The 21047-nt window shown below is 50.7% G+C and overlaps 1 protein-coding gene across 2 annotated transcripts in view; it reads left to right on the forward strand.

Annotated features, from left to right (window-relative positions):
- Positions 1-21047, forward strand: part of LOC144782495 (semaphorin-3A-like) — a 267163-nt gene that overhangs the window by 141343 nt on the left and 104773 nt on the right. The gene's annotated exons all lie outside the window — the stretch shown is intronic.

The following is a 21047-nucleotide window of genomic DNA, read 5'->3' on the forward strand; positions in this document are numbered from 1 at the left end:
TCCACACAGAGACACATGGCACATATACACAGAGACACAAGACACATCCACACAGAGACACATGACACATCCACACAGAGACACATAACACATCCACACAGAGACACATGACACATCCACACAGAGACACACAGCACATCCACACAGAGACACATCACACATCCACACAGAGACACATGACTCATCCACACAGAGACACACAACACAGCCATGCAGAGACACATCACACATCTACACAGAGACACATGACACATCCACACAGAGACACATGACACATCCACACAGAGACACATGACACATCCACACAGAGACACATGACACATCCACACAGAGACACACAGCACATCCACACAGAGACACATCACACATCTACACAGAGACAAAAGACACATCCACACAGAGAGACATGGCACATCCACACAGAGACACACAACACATCCACACAGAGACACATGACACATCCACACAGAGACACATGACACATCCACACAGAGACACATGACACATCCACACAGAGACACATGACACATCCACACAGAGACACATGACACATCCACACAGAGACACACGACACATCCACACAGAGACACACAACACAGCCATGCAGAGACACATCACACATCTACACAGAGACACGTGACACATCCACACAGAGACACATGGCACATCTACACAGAGACACAAGACACATCCACACAGAGACACACAACACCGCCATGCAGAGACACATGACACATCTACACAGAGACACATGACACATCCACACAGAGACACAAGACACATCCACACAGAGACACATGACACATCCACACAGAGACACACAACACCGCCATGCAGAGACACATCACACATCTACACAGAGACACAAGACACATCCACACAGAGACACAAGACACATCCACACAGAGACACACAACACCGCCATGCAGAGACACATCACACATCTACACAGAGACACAAGACTCATCCACACAGAGACACAAGACACATCCACACAGAGACACATGACACATCTACACAGAGACACAAGACACATCCACACAGAGACACATGACACATCCACACAGAGACACACAACACCGCCATGCAGAGACACATCACACATCTACACAGAGACACAAGACACATCCACACAGAGACACAAGACACATCCACACAGAGACACACAACACCGCGATGCAGAGACACATCACACATCTACACAGAGACACAAGACTCATCCACACAGAGACACAAGACACATCCACACAGAGACACATGACACATCTACACAGAGACACAAGACACATCCACACAGAGACAACAACACCGCCATGCAGAGACACATCACACATCTACACAGAGACACAAGACACATCTACACAGAGACACAAGACACATCTACACAGAGACACACAACACAGCCATGCAGAGGCACACAACACAGCCATGCAGAGACACATCACACATCTACACAGAGACACAAGACACATCCACACAGAGACACATGGCACATCCACACAGAGACACATGACACATCTACACAGAGACACAAGACACATCCACACAGAGACACACAACACCGCCATGCAGAGACACATCACACATCTACACAGAGACACAAGACACATCTACACAGAGACACAAGACACATCCACACAGAGACACAAGACACATCCACACAGAGACACAAGACACATCCACACAGAGACACACAACACCGCCATGCAGAGACACATCACACATCTACACAGAGACACAAGACACATCTACACAGAGACACAAGACACATCCACACAGAGACACAAGACACATCCACACAGAGACACATGACACATCCACACAGAGACACAAGACACATCCACACAGAGACACATGACACATCCACAGAGAGACACACAACACAGCCATGCAGAGACACATCACACATCTACACAGAGACACAAGACACATCTACACAGAGACACAAGACACATCCACACAGAGACACAAGACACATCCACACAGAGACACACAACACCGCCATGCAGAGACACATCACACATCTACACAGAGACACAAGACACATCTACACAGAGACACAAGACACATCCACACAGAGACACAAGACACATCCACACAGAGACACATGACACATCCACACAGAGACACAAGACACATCCACACAGAGACACATGACACATCCACAGAGAGACACACAACACAGCCATGCAGAGACACATGACACATCTACACAGAGACACAAGACACATCCACACAGAGACACACAACACAGCCATGCAGAGACACATGACACATCCACACAGAGACACATGACACGTCCACACAGAGACACAAGACACATCCACACAGAGACACATGGCACATCCACACAGAGACACACAACACATCCACACAGAGACACATGACACATCCACACAGAGACACATGACACATCCACACAGAGACACAAGACACATCCACACAGAGACACATGACACATCCACAGAGAGACACACAACACAGCCATGCAGAGACACATGACACATCTACACAGAGACACAAGACACATCCACACAGAGACACACAACACAGCCATGCAGAGACACATGACACATCCACACAGAGACACATGACACATCCACACAGAGACACACAACACAGCCATGCAGAGACACATGACACATCCACACAGAGACACATGACACATCCACACAGAGACACACAACACAGCCATGCAGAGACACATCACACATCTACACAGAGACACAAGACACATCCACACAGAGACACATGGCACATCCACACAGAGACACATGACTCATCCACACAGAGACACACAACACAGCCATGCAGAGACACATCACACATCTACACAGAGACACAAGACACATCCACACAGAGACACATGACACATCCACAGAGAGACACACAACACATCCATGCAGAGACACATGACACATCTACACAGAGACACAAGACACATCCACACAGAGACACACAACACAGCCATGCAGAGACACATGACACATCCACACAGAGACACATGACACATCCACACAGAGACACACAACACAGCCATGCAGAGACACATCACACATCTACACAGAGACACAAGACACATCCACACAGAGACACGTGGCACATCCACACAGAGACACATGACTCATCCACACAGAGACACACAACACAGCCATGCAGAGACACATCACACATCTACACAGAGACACAAGACACATCCACACAGAGACACACAACACAGCCATGCAGAGACACATGACACATCCACACAGAGACACATGACACATCCACACAGAGACACACAACAAAGCCATGCAGAGACACATCACACATCTACACAGAGACACAAGACACATCCACACAGAGACACATGGCACATCCACACAGAGACACATGACTCATCCACACAGAGACACACAACACAGCCATGCAGAGACACATCACACATCTACACAGAGACACAAGACACATCCACACATAGACACACAACACAGCCATGCAGAGACACATGACACATCCACACAGAGACACACAACACAGCCATGCAGAGACACATCACACATCTACACAGAGACACAAGACACATCCACACAGAGACACATGGCACATCCACACAGAGACACACAACACATCCACACAGAGATACACAACACCGCCATGCAGAGACACATCACACATCTACACAGAGACACATGACACATCCACACAGAGACACAAGACACATCCACACAGAGACACGTGACACATCCACACAGAGACACACAACACCGCCATGCAGAGACACATCACACATCTACACAGAGACACAAGACACATCCACACAGAGACACAAGACACATCCACACAGAGACACACAACACCGCCATGCAGAGACACATCACACATCTACACAGAGACACAAGACTCATCCACACAGAGACACAAGATACATCCACACAGAGACACATGACACATCTACACAGAGACACAAGACACATCCACACAGAGACACATGACACATCCACACAGAGACACACAACACCGCCATGCAGAGACACATCACACATCTACACAGAGACACAAGACACATCCACACAGAGACACAAGACACATCCACACAGAGACACACAACACCGCGATGCAGAGACACATGACACATCTACACAGAGACACAAGACACATCCACACAGAGACACACAACACCGCCATGCAGAGACACATCACACATCTACACAGAGACACAAGATACATCTACACAGAGACACAAGACACATCTACACAGAGACACACAACACAGCCATGCAGAGGCACACAACACAGCCATGCAGAGACACATCACACATCTACACAGAGACACAAGACACATCCACACAGAGACACATGGCACATCCACACAGAGATACATGACACATCTACACAGAGACACAAGACACATCCACACAGAGACACACAACACCGCCATGCAGAGACACATCACACATCTACACAGAGACACAAGACACATCTACACAGAGACACAAGACACATCCACACAGAGACACAAGACACATCCACACAGAGACACACAACACCGCCATGCAGAGACACATCACACATCTACACAGAGACACAAGACACATCTACACAGAGACACAAGACACATCCACACAGAGACACAAGACACATCCACACAGAGACACATGACACATCCACACAGAGACACAGAATACATCCACACAGAGACACATGACACATCCACAGAGAGACACACAACACAGCCATGCAGAGACACATCACACATCTACACAGAGACACAAGACACATCTACACAGAGACACAAGACACATCCACACAGAGACACAAGACACATCCACACAGAGACACACAACACCGCCATGCAGAGACACATCACACATCTACACAGAGACACAAGACACATCTACACAGAGACACAAGACACATCCACACAGAGACACAAGACACATCCACACAGAGACACATGACACATCCACACAGAGACACAAGACACATCCACACAGAGACACATGACACATCCACAGAGAGACACACAACACAGCCATGCAGAGACACATGACACATCTACACAGAGACACAAGACACATCCACACAGAGACACACAACACAGCCATGCAGAGACACATGACACATCCACACAGAGACACATGACACATCCACACAGAGACACACAACACAGCCATGCAGAGACACATGACACATCCACACAGAGACACATGACACATCCACACAGAGACACACAACACAGCCATGCAGAGACACATCACACATCTACACAGAGACACAAGACACATCCACACAGAGACACATGGCACATCCACACAGAGACACATGACTCATCCACACAGAGACACACAACACAGCCATGCAGAGACACATCACACATCTACACAGACACAAGACACATCCACACAGAGACACATGACACATCCACAGAGAGACACACAACACAGCCATGCAGAGACACATGACACATCTACACAGAGACACAAGACACATCCACACAGAGACACACAACACAGCCATGCAGAGACACATGACACATCCACACAGAGACACATGCAACATCCACACAGAGACACACAACACAGCCATGCAGAGAGACATCACACATCTACACAGAGACACAAGACACATCCACACAGAGACACGTGGCACATCCACACAGAGACACATGACTCATCCACACAGAGACACACAACACAGCCATGCAGAGACACATCACACATCTACACAGAGACACAAGACACATCCACACAAAGACACACAACACAGCCATGCAGAGACACATGACACATCCACACAGAGACACATGACAGATCCACACAGAGACACACAACACAGCCATGCAGAGACACATCACACATCTACACAGAGACACAAGACACATCCACACAGAGACACATGGCACATCCACACAGAGACACATGACTCATCCACACAGAGACACACAACACAGCCATGCAGAGACACATCACACATCTACACAGAGACACAAGACACATCGACACAGAGACACACAACACAGCCATGCAGAGACACATGACACATCCACACAGAGACACACAACACAGCCATGCAGAGACACATCACACATCTACACAGAGACACAAGACACATCCACACAGAGACACATGGCACATCCACACAGAGACACACAACACAGCAATGCAGAACACATCACACATCTACACAGAGACACAAGACACATCCATACAGAGACACACAACACAGCCATGCAGAGACACAAGACACATCCACACAGAGACACATGACTCATCCACACAGAGACACACAACACAGCCATGCAGAGACACATCACACATCTACACAGAGACACAAGACACATCCACACAGAGACACATGGCACATCCACACAGAGACACACAACACAGCCATGCAGAGACACATCACACATCTACACAGAGACACAAGACTCAGTCAGTCAGGATATCTTTATTCGACTTTTAACAAGTCATACAAAGAAACACGCACAATAAACAATAAAACATAACATAGGATACATATGCCCATACATACATAGCCCAGCATTTTCATAAAAGTCATTAAAACTACAGATAAAATTAGATACTATACAAAAGTTAAAACTATACAAATTCATTCATAAGAGGCAGAAATAAATCTAATAAAAGAAAACCCTTAAAAATTACTAAGGCGAGTTTTGACCGGCAGCTTTTACCCTCGCTGCGGAAACTAAGAAATTCGCGATGCAAAAGGTAGTGCGGGGATTTGACAAAAGCTGTAAGTAAAGCAAGGCTGGGCGGACCTGAGTGAAGCCTGCTTCTTTCAGGACAGGGAGTAGGTATTTTTTCCTCTGCTCCTGAAAAAAGCTGCAAAACATGACGAAGTGCAGTGTATCCTGCACCGAAAAGTCATCGCATCTACATGGTGGGGCTTCATCTGGCTTCTGCCATCCCTTATATGAACCAAGATGGTAATGTATCAGGTTAAACCTGAATTTGGTTAGCAAGAACCTGTGGTAGGGAACGGTTACAAAAATAAGATAAGGTGCGATTGAGGGGGCACTAACCAAAAGGTTATGAGACCTAACTGATGGCTTCACTAATTCTGCATCCTCACGGTGCGCTTCCTTTCTATACATATATGCCTTTTTTACGTGACCTATATCTTCAACCCTGATTTTGTCTGGACATAGAAAGAGCTCAGGGCGGCCCAGGTCAGTAAAAGATTTAATTAGGTATGCCATCCATGGGATACTGCTATATTTATCTAATGATAAAACATCCTTCAGGATTGTATGGTTTAGTGGAAGATCTTCATTTAGCCATAATTTCAACCATAGAATCAGGGGTGCTAAACTCAGTAGGTCTGACAAATATGGTAGGCCCACCTCTTGATGGATTGAATAGGTCGGGGTAGACTGAGGAACAGATAAAAGAGATCTAATAAATCTGTTTTCAGCTCTCTGGATAGAGTCAAGGTTAGCATAGCCCCACAATGGAGAACCGTAAAGTGCAATGGCCACTGGCTTGCTCTTATAGATCATTAGAAGGGCTTCCATGGGCCGGGCTCCCAGTTTGCCTGCAAAACCAAGGATCGCTGAAGAGGATCTAATTACCGCCAACTTTTTGGCTCTTATCTGTGGTCCCCATGTTCCCTTTTGATCAAATAAAACACCCAAATAGGGGAATGTCGTTACCATTGAGACGGGGACCCCACTACAAAAGAAAGATTTGTGCCTTTTTTTGGTGCGCTCGTGCCCCATTACCATAGTGTGCGATTTTGATACATTCACCTTCAGGTCCAAATTATTCATAAAAATACCAAATGCGTCCAAAAGAGTCTGGAGGCCAACACCAGTTCGAGCAATCAGCACGGCGTCGTCAGCGTACAGGAGTGCCGGAATTTGCACATCCCCTGCACGTGGGACGTCCGCCTTCAGGCCGCGCAGATGTGCCCCCAAGCCATTGATGTAGATGGTAAAAAGCGTGGGGGCTAAAATGCAGCCTTGACGTACCCCCTTTAAGGATTTAAATAATGGGGTACATCTGCCGTTGTTTGACACTCGGACTGCTGCGAAGAGTTCCTGATGCATAGTGGCCATGAACGAGACCAAGGCTTCTTCGATGCCCAGCTCCAACAAGATCACCCACAATTTTGATCTGTTGACAAGATCGAACGCCGATGAAAGGTCCATAAAGGCAAGAAACACAGACCCCTCCTTGGCTACAGTATACTTGGAAATAAGAAGATGTAAGTTGGTACACTGTTCGATGGTACCCTTTCTCTCTCTAAAGCCATATTGCAAGTCTGATAGGCCTCCACGGTCCTCAATGTTCTCCCTCAATCTAGCTAACAGAACTCTGCCCAATATTTTTATAGTCGAGTCCAGTAGGGATATGGGCCTATAAAAAGCGGGGTCGTCCCTGCGACCTTTGTTTTTGAAAATGGGGACGATCGTGGATATGGCCCATGTGGCAGGCGCCGGGTTGCTGTTCACTGCGTTAAACAAATTTGCCATTACCTCGGCCCATAGTTTGGGAGAGAACATGAAGAAGTCAGCCGGGACCCCATCCGGGCCAGGTGCCTTGTGTTTAGTGGTTGCCAGGAGCGCTTTTTCAACTTCTAGCGAGTTGAAGATAATGGGGTGTACGTTTTTCCTAGACGGCTGGCCCCTATTTCTGCTTTCGTCGTCATCTCCCCCATAAACATTCTTAAAAAAGGACAACCATGTTTCATCAGCAATCACACAGTCCATGGGTGCGTTGTTATCTTCCGCAAATAGCGGTTGCCTTAAAATCTCCCAAAATCTCCTACTGTCCTTTAATACAGCCGCGGAAAGGAGATCATCCCAGGTTTCGCGTTTGATTGCGTTTTTGCGATTTTTTGTGGCCGCCTTGTAGATCTTCCTTTTTCTGGAGATTTCAGCTCTATCCCTGGGTACAAGTTTTAGTGCCGCTAGCAGTTCTCTGTGTGCTTTCGAGCATTCGTGATCAAACCAGCGCTTGTGACCTTGTGCTCCCGGGGTGGGTTTAACCAAGAGGTCCTTCGAGACTTGGGTGCAGATTGCCTCGTATGCTGCGACTATGGTGTGCCCGTGTGTACCCGGGTTTCTACAAAGCTCAACTTGGGCTTTAATTTTGGGGAAGCATTTTTTATAGAAATTTTCAGGTATCACTTTAGCCCACTTCACTCTTCTGTTTTGATCAACGGACCTCAAAGGATGTGCCACTTTTTCCGTTGCTGGGGGTGCCCCCATATAGGCACCCCAGGCCACTTCAAGCAGAACAGGGTTGTGATCGCTGAAGTGAGTGGGTACGGTGCAATAGGCCATGGTCCAGCTTAAAATTCCCCGAGTTACGAAAATATAATCGCTCACTGAGCCATGTAGGGTGCCGGTAAAAGTTGGAATTCTCAGAGCGCAGTCAGGTTCAATTAAATCAAAGTTGGCCAGGAGTTCCTCAAGCTCCTGCCCCTCTGCAGAATGTTCAAAATGAGGGCCCTGTATGGCTACATCCTCGACATCCTTTACATCACTACCCTTGCAGGCTAATTCGCATAAATGAATATTAAAATCGCCTAATAAAATTAACTCATAAACAACATTTTTATCCTGAAGTACTGTATTTAAAATAGAATCTAGGCTTGCGATATTAAGACCATTATATTCGCTATTCCTAGAATTATAAAAGTTAACATATAGTGACTTACAAGCTTTGCTGATCACCCTCTCGATGATTAAAATGTTATCGGAATCAGAGCTGATCTGCCTATAACTGCCTTTTAGAGCCAGTGAGAACAAGAACACCAAACCCCCCTTGGCTCTACCCGCTCTACTAGGGACTGCAGGTTTAGTGAAACTAATATACCCGTCCCACCAAAGGTTATACGCCGTATCCCAGGTTTCCTGCAGGGCGATAATATGATGCTTGGAAATAAAACTTAGCCATGCATGATCCTGGCGTTTGGCGTTTAAACCCGCCACGTTCCAACTCATTATCTTACAGTGGTCAGTGGATGGTTCTGTGTATGCTATCGCAATCTCCTCTGCACATTCAGCTATTGGTTGTTGCGATACCTGACCGCCGCCTGTAACTAATGAGTCGGACGCCTCCTCCCGTTCTTTGGCTGCTTCTGGTTCGAGTCAGTCGCAGGAATTTAGGTCTGACAAGGGAGCAAATCTGTTGCCAGTACCCAAACCCCACTCAAAAGGAGTAGCTGCCTGGGCCTGTCCAAATGGTCCTAGGTTCCACAGAGGTCGTGGGGTTATTGGATGTACCGGGAACTGATCGTTTCCCAACCATTGTGTAGGCCTAAAACCCCTGATGTTATAATCAAAACCCCTTATACTAGGACCCCAAACATTCCCTCTTGGCTCTTGTGCCGGAGGTGGCCTGATGTTTAGGTCGTTTGGACGATAGGGTCTACCTGGCTCCCTATAAGCTGTTAGTTGAGACCAGTTATTATGATGTCGAAATCTAGGGCCCCCTCCCCAACCGTCGGCATTGGTAGATCTTTTGTAAGTAGGAGGTTTAGGTAAGGTGGTAAACCTATTTTTGTCAAAAAAGAACTTGAGGGTGAGAGGAATTATGGAGCCACTACGTCTTTGGGGCGGGAAGATGTTGTTTAAAATGTCTGGGAGGACCTCGGCATTGGCAAAATTTAAGATGACACAATCCCCTTGAAACTTTTTGGCCTTACTACCGATCCATGGGACCCTCCGTGACATGACAATATCCCCTGCCAGCTTATCAAAACCCTGTTCTGTCATAAACATGTTGTTGGTTAGCCAATGTAACGCTTTGTCTTTTAGGTCCTGGTTGGACTCTGCTTTGCCTTGTGTTAAGACTGGGACGTTGGCCAGCACCAGGACAACCGGCGAGGCTTCCAAGATAAATTGGGCAGAAATGTCCACTTGGCGTGCTTCCACTATAGCATCAGATGTGCTAATGCTAGGGACTGCAGTATCTACAACCTGGCCCACTGCGGGTAATGGTGGTAGTGAGGGTGATGAGGGTGGGAGTGACGGCCCTTGCTGAATGGGTTGCGAGCTACTCTCATTAGGGGTGGCTTCTGCATTTGTGGGTATTAAGTTTGTGACGAGGGAAGATAAATTTTCAACCTCGTCTGCCAGCTTACTATGTACCGCACCCAACTTTTTTACCTCAGATGTTAACTTGTCCAATTTCCCTATCATGGGTTTGATTATAGTCCTGATTTTGATATCAATCATATCTTGGATTCTGTTAAAAAGGTCCTCGTCGATGGTGTTTCTTGGCTCAATATCAGTGACAGGATCGAGCTGTTTCCTTGCTCGAGTCGGAGGTGGTGTGGCGGCCTTCTTCCTGCTAAGATGTTTGCCCCCACGTTTCGCTGTAGGTTTCCGACAAGCTCTGACAGCCCTTGTGGCAATTTGCGGAGAGTGAAGGACTACTACCGTGGCAGCTGTCTGCTGATTTAGATCATTGGTGGTGTTATCTGATAAGTCGATCAGATCCTGTCTATCTGGTTGGGGGTCAGATTCAGCTTTGTCCTCTGAATCCGGGTCTTGGGACATCAGAGTTTCAGGAGTCCCTGGAAGATTATCTGGCAGTAGTTCAGATGTCTCGAAGCTAAGGGCACTTGTCGATGGACTTGCTGGCAAAAAAATGGGTGATTGACTCAACCCAAGAGATTGCCTACGCTTGTTATTAATATCGTTAACTACTTGCACAAGGTATGAGTCTAGGGTGTTCACAGACTCAGCTGGAACGGGGACCAGTTTTTTCCCCATGCTTGGGATAATAGCAGAGGAAAAAGCAGAAACCCTGACGTCAGGACGAGCCGAATAGATAATAGGATAGATATACTGCTGGAAATGATGATACGATGACAATACACGTAGCAGTAAAGCATGTAGAGTCCAGAAACTCACAAAGGGAACAGTACCTTAGTTTGCAGTAAGAAGATGTAATGGGAATGGCCTAGCCTGGCCTTTTCGTGCCTCTGAGGGCCACAGAGGGCCCGCCCTTTGCCCGGGCTTCGCCTCGCGCGCGACTCGCGAGGCGAGAGGCTCTCCTCCCTCTTAAGGGGCGCTCCGCTGATGACGTTGCGTTGGTCGCGCCACACCCGCCGGGACAGCTGGGAAATGTAGTCCCCGCGGCGGAAGTGGCCTGCTGCGACTTCGATGGCCGTTTCCCTCACGGCGGCACTGGGACCCCTGGAGCGGCACTCCCGACGTGGAATGAGTATTTGGTGAGCCGTTCTCCTCAAGGCAGCTCTAGCACCCTGCAGGTAATTTTTCAGCGTTCTCGGCGCTCGCTCGGCGCTCCTCCCTCTTAAGGGGCGCTCCGCTGATGACGTTGCGTTGGTCGCGCCACACCCGCCGGGACAGCTGGGAAATGTAGTCCCCGCGGCGGAAGTGGCCTGCTGCAACTTCGATGGCCGTTTCCCTCACGGCGGCACTGGGACCCCTGGAGCGGCACTCCCGACGTGGAATGAGTATTTGGTGAGCCGTTCTCCTCACGGCAGCTCTAGCACCCTGCAGGTAATTTTTCAGCGTTCTCCCAAGACTCATCCACACAGAGACACACAACACAGCCATGCAGAGACACATCACACATCTACACAGAGACACAAGACACATCCACACAGAGACACACAACACAGCCATGCAGAGACACATGACACATCCACACAGAGACACATGACACATCCACACAGAGACACACAACACAGCCATGCAGAGACACATCACACATCTACACAGAGACACAAGACACATCCACACAGAGACACATGGCACATCCACACAGAGACACATGACACATCCACACAGAGACACACAACACAGCCATGCAGAGACACATCACACATCTACACAGAGAAAAAAGACACAACCACACAGAGACACACAACAAAGCCATGCAGAGACACATGACACATCTACACAGAGACACAAGACACATCCACACAGAGACACACAACACATCCACACAGAGATACAATGCACATCCGCACAGAGACACACAACACATCCATGCAGAGACACATGGCACATCTACACAGAGACACAAGACACATCCACACAGAGACACATGACTCATCCACACAGAGACACATCACACATCTACACAGAGAGACACAGAACACAGCCATGCAGAGACACATCACACATCTACACAGAGACACAAGACACATCCACACAGAGACACACAACACATCCATGCAGAGACACAAGACACATCCACACAGAGACACATGACTCATCCACACAGAGACACATGACACAGCCATGCAGAGACACATCACACATCTACACAGAGACACAAGACACATCCACACAGAGACACATGACACATCCACACAGAGACACATGACACATCCACACAGAGACACATGACACATCCACACAGAGACACAAGACACATCCACACAGAGACACAAGACACATCCACACAGAGACACATGACACATATACACAGAGACACATGACACATCTACACAGAGACACACGACACATATACACAGAGACACATGACACATCCACACAGAGACACATGACACATCCACACAGAGACATATGACACATCCACACAGAGACACACAACACATCCACACAGAGACACAAGACTCATCCACACAGAGATATACACAACACATCCAGACAGAGATATACACAACACATCCAGACAGAGATATACACAACACATCCAGACAAATGACACATCCCCGCTGTGTGACACAACAACAGATCCACACTGAGACACACCTACACATAGACACATGACACACTTACAAAGAGACACAGGACACATCCACAGCGTGACACAAAACACACATGCTGTGACAAATCCACACAGAGACATGTGACACAATCACACACAGACATACAACATATACCTCAGGCACACACAACACGTCCACACATAGATACACAGCACATCCACACAGAGACACACAACACATCCCCATAGAGATGCATGACACATCTGCACAGGGAAACACAACACATTCGCATGGAGATGCATGACATATCCACACAGAGATACACCACACATCTCACAGAGGCACACACCATATCCAAAAATTGTTACAGAGCCCACAAACACAGTGACAAATAACACATCCATGCAGAGACGCATGACACATCCACACAAAGATACACAACACATCTATACAGAGACACGTGACACAAACAGATAGAGATACACAGCACATTCACACAGACACACATGACACACCCATACAGTGACACACAACACATAATGGAGAGTACATGACACATCCACCCAGAGATACACCACACATCTCTCAGAGACTGTCAGTGAAGCCATGGACTGAAGCCAGGGGTGAAGAGTCTCTCACTGAAGTCACGGACAGGTCCATCGGCATGAGAAAATAAGATACACAACACATCCACACAGAGACGCATGAAAAACCCACATAGAGACACACGACTCATCCACATAGAAACACATGACACATCCACACAGAGACACATAAGACATCCATGCAGAGACGCATGATAAATCCACACAGAGACACACAACACATCCACACAGACACATAACACATCCATGCAGAGACGCATGACAAATCCACACAGAGACACACAACACATCCACACAGAGACACATGACACATCCACATAAAGATACATGACATATTCACACAGAGATACACAACACATCGATGTAGAGACATATGACACATCAATCAATCAAGGATTTGTAGAGCGCACTACTTACCTGTGAGGGTCTCAAGGCGCTGGGGGAAAAAGGGGGGTGCTACTGGTCGAACAGCCAGGTCTTGAGTAGCCTCCTGAAGGTCAGCAGGTCTTGAATCTGTCGTAGGCTCAGTGGGAGGGTGTTCCAGTTCTTGGCGGCGGGGTGGGAGAAGGATCTGCCACCGGTGGTTGTTCTTCGGATGCGAGGGACGGTGGCGAGGGCGAGGTCGGCGGAACGGAGCTGGCGGTTGGGGATGTAGAAGAAGAGTCGTCTGTTGAGGTAGGCTGGGCCGGTCTTGTGGAGTGCCTTGTGTGTGGATGAGGAGCCTGAAGGAAATCCTCTTGTTGACAGGGAGCCAGTGCAGGTTTCTCAGGTGGGGGGAGATGTGGCTGTAGCGTGGTACATCGAGGAATAGGCGTGCAGAGGCGTTTTGAATGCATTGCAGTCGTTTGATGAGCTTGGCCGGGGTTCCCGCGTAGAGGGCATTTCCGTAGTCAAGTCTGCTACTGACGAGGGCCTGGGTGACAGTTCTTCTTGTATCTGTCGGGATCCACCTGTAGATCTTGCGGAGCATGTGGAGGGTGTTGAAGCAGGAGGAAGAGACTGCGTTGTCTTGCTTGGTCATGGAGAGTGTTGAGTCGAGGATGACTCCCAAGTTGCGTGCGTGGTCAGTGGGTGTCGGGGCTGCTCCCTGTGCCATAGGGCACCAGGAGTCGTCCCAGGCTGAAGGGTAGGAGCCGCGGATGAGGACCTCAATCTTGTCCATGTTCAGGTTCAGTCGGCTGATCTTCATCCAGTCGGTGACGGCCTTCATTCCTTCGTGGAGGTTGGATTTGGCAGTGAGGGGTTCCTTAGTGAGGGAGAGGATCAGTTGAGTGTCTTCGGCGTAGGAGATTATGTTGAGGTCGTGCTGTCGGGCGACTTGTGCGAGCGTGGCCATGTAGATGTTGAACAGTGTCGGGCTGAGGGATGATCCCTGGGGTACGCCGCAGATGATCTTTGAGGCTTCGTATCGCAATGGGGGGAGGCGGACACTCTGGGTTCTGCCGGAGAGGAAGGAGGAGGTCCATTCCAGTGCCTTGTCTCTTATCCCTGCGTCGTGGAGGCGTGTGCGTAGTGTGCGGTGGCAGACGGTGTCTAAGGTGGCGGAGAGGTCCAGGAGGATGAGGACCGCGGTCTCACCGTTGTCCAGCAGGGTCCTGATGTCGTTGGTGACGGCGATGAGGGCAGTCTCCGTGCTGTGGTAGCTGCGGAACCCTGACTGGGATGGGTCCAGGATGCTGTTTTCTTTGAGGTATCGGGTTAACTTACTGTTGACGATCTTCTCGATGACCTTGGCTGGGAACGGAAGCAGGGAGATAGCCCTGAAGTTCTTGAGGTCTTTCGGGTCCGCCTTTGGTTTTTTGAGTATGGCGTTGATCTCGGTGTGTTTCCAGATCTCTGGGAAGGTCGCGGTCTCGAGGGAGAGATTGATGATGTTGCGCAGGTGGGGTGCGATGGAGCTGCTGGCTTTGTTGAAGATGTGGTGCGGGAGTGGGTCTGACGGGGAGCCGGAGTGGATTGTGCTCATGGTCTTGGTGGTGTCATCTATGTTCACGTTGGCCCAGGCTGGCAGGGGGTCATGGTCGATGGTGTGCGGGGTGACTGGAGTGTCGCTGTCTTTTGGGGCTGTCTGGGCATTGAATCAGTCGTGGATGTCAGCGATCTTGCGGTGGAGGCAGGTGGCCAGGGAGTTGCACAGGGCTTGCGATGGTGGGATGTCGTTGGAGCTGGAGCTGGGGTTGGAGAGTTCCTTTACGATGTTGAAGAGCTCCTTTATGTTGTGTGCGTTGTTGTCGAGGCGGTCTTTGAAAGAGGTCCTCTTGGCAGAACTGATGAGAGGATGGTGTTTGCGGATGGCGTCTTTGTGGTCTGCGAGGCTGTCCGGTGTCTTTTCATTGTGCAGTTTCTTCTCTAGTTTCCGGCAGGTTCGCTTGAAGGCTAGGAGTTCTGGGGGTGAACCAGCTAGCCCTCTTGCTGGTGTCTCTGTGGGTGGGTTTCTTCAGCGGGGCGAGGGTGTTAGCGCAGTCATTGATCCAGCGTCTGAGGTTGCAGGCGTCGTCGTCGATGTTAGAGGTGTCGGTGGGTGGGCTGAGAGCGAGGTTTGCGTGTAGTTGGTGTTCCATGATTTTGCTCCAGCAGCGGCGGGGGATCTGTTGGGTGTGGTAGTGTGTGGTGGGTTTCTGGAAGGTGAAGTGGAAGCAGCGGTGGCTGGTCCAGATGAGTTTGGTGGTGTGGCTGAAGGAGACGTGGGAGCTTGAGGAGAAGACGGGGTCGAGCGTGTGGCCGGCGGAATGGGTAGGCATTGTGACGAGCTGCCTCAGTCCGAGGTTGGCGAGGTTGTCGATCAGGGTGGTGGAGCTGCTGTCGTTGTTGTTCTCAAGGTGAACAATACAGAACACATCCACAGAGACACATACAACACATCCACACAGAGACACGTGACACATCCACACAGAGACACACAACACATCCACACAGAGACACATAAGACATCCATGCAGAGACGCATGACAAATCCACACAGAGACACACGACACATCCACACAGAGACACATGACACATCCACTCAGAGACACACAAGACATTCACACAGAGACACACAACAAATCCATCAAAAGACACATGACACATCCACATAAAGATACATGACACATTCACACAGAGACACACAACAAACACATTGATGTAGAGACATATGACACATCCACAAAAAAATACAGAACCCTTCCACAGAGACACACACAACACATCCACACGGAGACACATGACACATTCACACAAAGACACATTACATATACACACAGAGGCACACAACATATCCACACAGACACACATAGCATATCCACAGAGACACACACCACATCCACACAAAGATACACAACACACCCACACAGAGACACACCTCACAGAGTAGACAGCACACCAACACAGAGACACTCGACATCCACACAGAGGCTAATGACACATCTCATAGAGTACACAACAGAGAGATACTCGACATATCCAAACAGAGACACCCTACACATCCACACAAAGACACGTGACACATTCACACACAGGCACACGACACCTGATGCAGAAGTGTTGCATAAATGATTGTAACTTGCAAATTTCCATCATCACCAACCATCCAGCCAACTCCTTCACAATCTTTACATGTCACCACTAAGAGAACCGCTTAGCAATATTCTTCTACAAACACTCCTGCTGTTAATAAATAAATAAATAACTCACTCTCCGCCTCCAGACGGTGACTGTTCCCGAAGGGACCAGGAGGGCCCGGCAGACCAGAGTCCGGGCTGCTCACGCTCCGCCTACAGAGGACGACTGGCCCCGAAGGGACCAGGAGGGCCCGGCAGACCAGAGTCCTGGCTGCTCACGCTCCACCTCCATAGGATGACTTGTCCCGAAGGGACCAGGCGGGCCCGGCAGACCAGAGTCCGGGCTGCTCCTGCTGCCCCTCCGGAGGACGACAGGCCCCGGCAGACCAGAGTCCTGGCTGCTCACGCTCAGCCTCCATAGGATGACTGGCCCTGAAGGGACCAGGAGGGCCAGGCAGACCAGAGTCCTGGCTGCTCACGCTCAGCCTCCGGAGGATGACTGGCCCCGAAGGGACCAGGCGGGCCCGGCAGACCAGAGTCCGGGCTGCTCACGCTCCGCCTCCGGAGGACGACTGGCCCCGAAGGGACCAGGAGGGCCCGGCAGACCAGAGTCCGGGCTGCTCACGCTCCGCCTCCGGAGGACGACTGGCCCCGAAGGGACCAGGAGGGCCCGGCAGACCAGAGTCCTGGCTGCTCACGCTCAGCCTCCGGAGGATGACTGGCCCCGAAGGGACCAGGCGGGCCCGGCAGACCAGAGTCCGGGCTGCTCACGCTCCGCCTCCGGAGGACGACTGGCCCCGAAGGGACCAGGAGGGCCCGGCAGACCAGAGTCCTGGCTGCTCACGCTCCACCTCCGGAGGATGACTGGCCCCGAAGGGACCAGGAGGGCCCGGCAGACCAGAGTCTGGGCTGCTCACGCTCCACCTCCAGAGGATGACTGGCCCCGAAGGGACCAGGAGGGCCCGGCAGTCCAGAGTCCGGGCTGCTCACGCTCCGCCCCCGGAGGACGACTGGCCCCGAAGGGACCAGGAGGGCCCGGCAGACCAGAGTCCTGGCTGCTCACGCTCCACCTCCAGAGGATGACTGGCCCCGAAGGGACCAGGAGGGCCCGGCAGACCAGCGTCCGGGCTGCTCACGCTCAGCCTCTGGAGGACGACTGGCCCCGAAGGGACCAGGCGGGCCCGGCAGACCAGAGTCCGGGCTGCTCACGCTCCGCCTCCGGAGGACGACTGGCCCCGAAGGGACCAGGAGGGCCCGGCAGACCAGAGTCCTGGCTGCTCACGCTCCACCTCCGGAGGATGACTGGCCCCGAAGGGACCAGGAGGGCCCGGCAGACCAGAGTCTGGGCTGCTCACGCTCCACCTCCAGAGGATGACTGGCCCCGAAGGGACCAGGAGGGCCCGGCAGTCCAGAGTCCGGGCTGCTCACGCTCCGCCTCCGGAGGACGACTGGCCCCGAAGGGACCAGGAGGGCCCGGCAGACCAGAGTCCTGGCTGCTCACGCTCCACCTCCAGAGGATGATTGGCCCCGAAGGGACCAGGAGGGCCCGGCAGACCAGAGTCCTGGCTGCTCACGCTCCGCCTCCATAGGATGACTTGTCCCGAAGGGACCAGGCGGGCCCGGCAGACCAGAGTCCGGGCTGCTCCTGCTGCCCCTCCGGAGGACGACAGGCCCCGAAGGGACCAGGAGGGCCCGGCAGACCAGAGTCCGGGCTGCTCACGCTCCGCCTCCGGAGGACGGCAGGCGCCGAATGAACCAGGAGGGCCCGGCAGACCAGAGTCCTGGCTGCTCACGCTCCACCTCCAGAGGATGACTGGCCCCGAAGGGACCAGGAGAGCCCGGCAGACCAGAGTCCGGGCTGCTCACGCTCAGCCTCTGGAGGACGACTGGCGCCGAAGGGACCAGGAGGGCCCGGCAGACCAGAGTCCCGGCTCAACTGCGTCTGGGTGTAGACCAGGTTCATGTTGATGCTTCCCACTGATAAAATGTTTATGAATAAATTTGCCTCTGCATTGCCCGCCCCACAGGGGGTACCCCAGAGTTACATCACTCAAGGGGAGGCTCTCCTTCTGATACAGAGGCACCTTGTGGTAGTCTCTGCAACACAGACCCACCCTGGTAAGGACACGCTTCCGCTGCTGTCCCCTTAAAGAGACTCACACAGCATCAGCAAACCTTCCCCTACCATATTAGAGACAGTATTGGGTCTTTCTCATTCTCAGCTGCAGTGGGGCCAGTTCTGCTAAGTAACGGCAAACTTTTTTTCACCAGAGGCTTAAATGTGTGCCAATGAGGCTTACGTTGGTGCTACTCCACGCGTAGGTTTACTGTCCCAGTGCCACCAGAGCGAATGCATGATCCGGTGGACACGTTCTCAGGGTCTGAAGGCTTCAGGATAGTCAGTGTGAATGAGCCTTGCAGAAGATCTGATCAGTGTATCTCTGAGTGTGCAAGCAAGGATGTGGGCAGTGGGCGGAGTCTACAATGATTGACTTCTGCCTGTAGGGAGATGATTGGATGTGGCTGCAGGGGAGTGTCTGGGAAGTGTAAGCCTCAGTGCTCTGGAAGGTTGCAGAGAGAGAGGTAACTTCATTGAAAAAGAGCAGTTCACACAGGACTTGCCTGTGAAACAACCCTCATACCTTGGCAAAGAGAAGTGTGGGGGTTGGGGACCTCTCTCTGGGACAATCCTGATGGTAGAAGGGGCCCCATAATGGAGGTCTGATTGGAGCCTCGAGGATCCCAGGGATGAGCAGCCTATCACAAGGCCAGGTCTGAGCCACGGGTGGCCAGATTCACCAAGACCAGTTAGCCACTGCCGGGGTCCGGACTGCCCTCAAGACACAAACACCACGCGGATGGGAGTAGGGCAGAGATGAAAGTGTATGTAGGAGTGGAGCTGGTAGGGGTGACTGGAGTCCCCAGGCTGAGCTGTGAAATCTTAGTTAAGCTGAGATGTGAACTAGTGCCTAACCTAACTAGGAATCCCGTCTTGTGGTTGAGATGTGGGTTCCTGGCTAAGTTTGGATGTGGTCTAGTTATTATGGTGTGTAGGTTAAGCTGAGATGCAGTCGGATGACTGAGGTGTGGTCTTATGCTAAAGTTGTGATGTCGTTTCGGGGTTGAGGTGTGGTCTATTTCCTATGTTGTGATGTGCTTTTAGTGGTTGTGTGGGCTCTTGGTTATGCTGAGATGTAGTGTAGCGTCAGAATTGAGGTGTGGTCTCATGAATGAGGTGTTT

This window comes from Lissotriton helveticus, chromosome 9 (assembly GCF_964261635.1).
Source record: "Lissotriton helveticus chromosome 9, aLisHel1.1, whole genome shotgun sequence".
Classification (NCBI taxonomy): domain Eukaryota; kingdom Metazoa; phylum Chordata; class Amphibia; order Caudata; family Salamandridae; genus Lissotriton; species Lissotriton helveticus.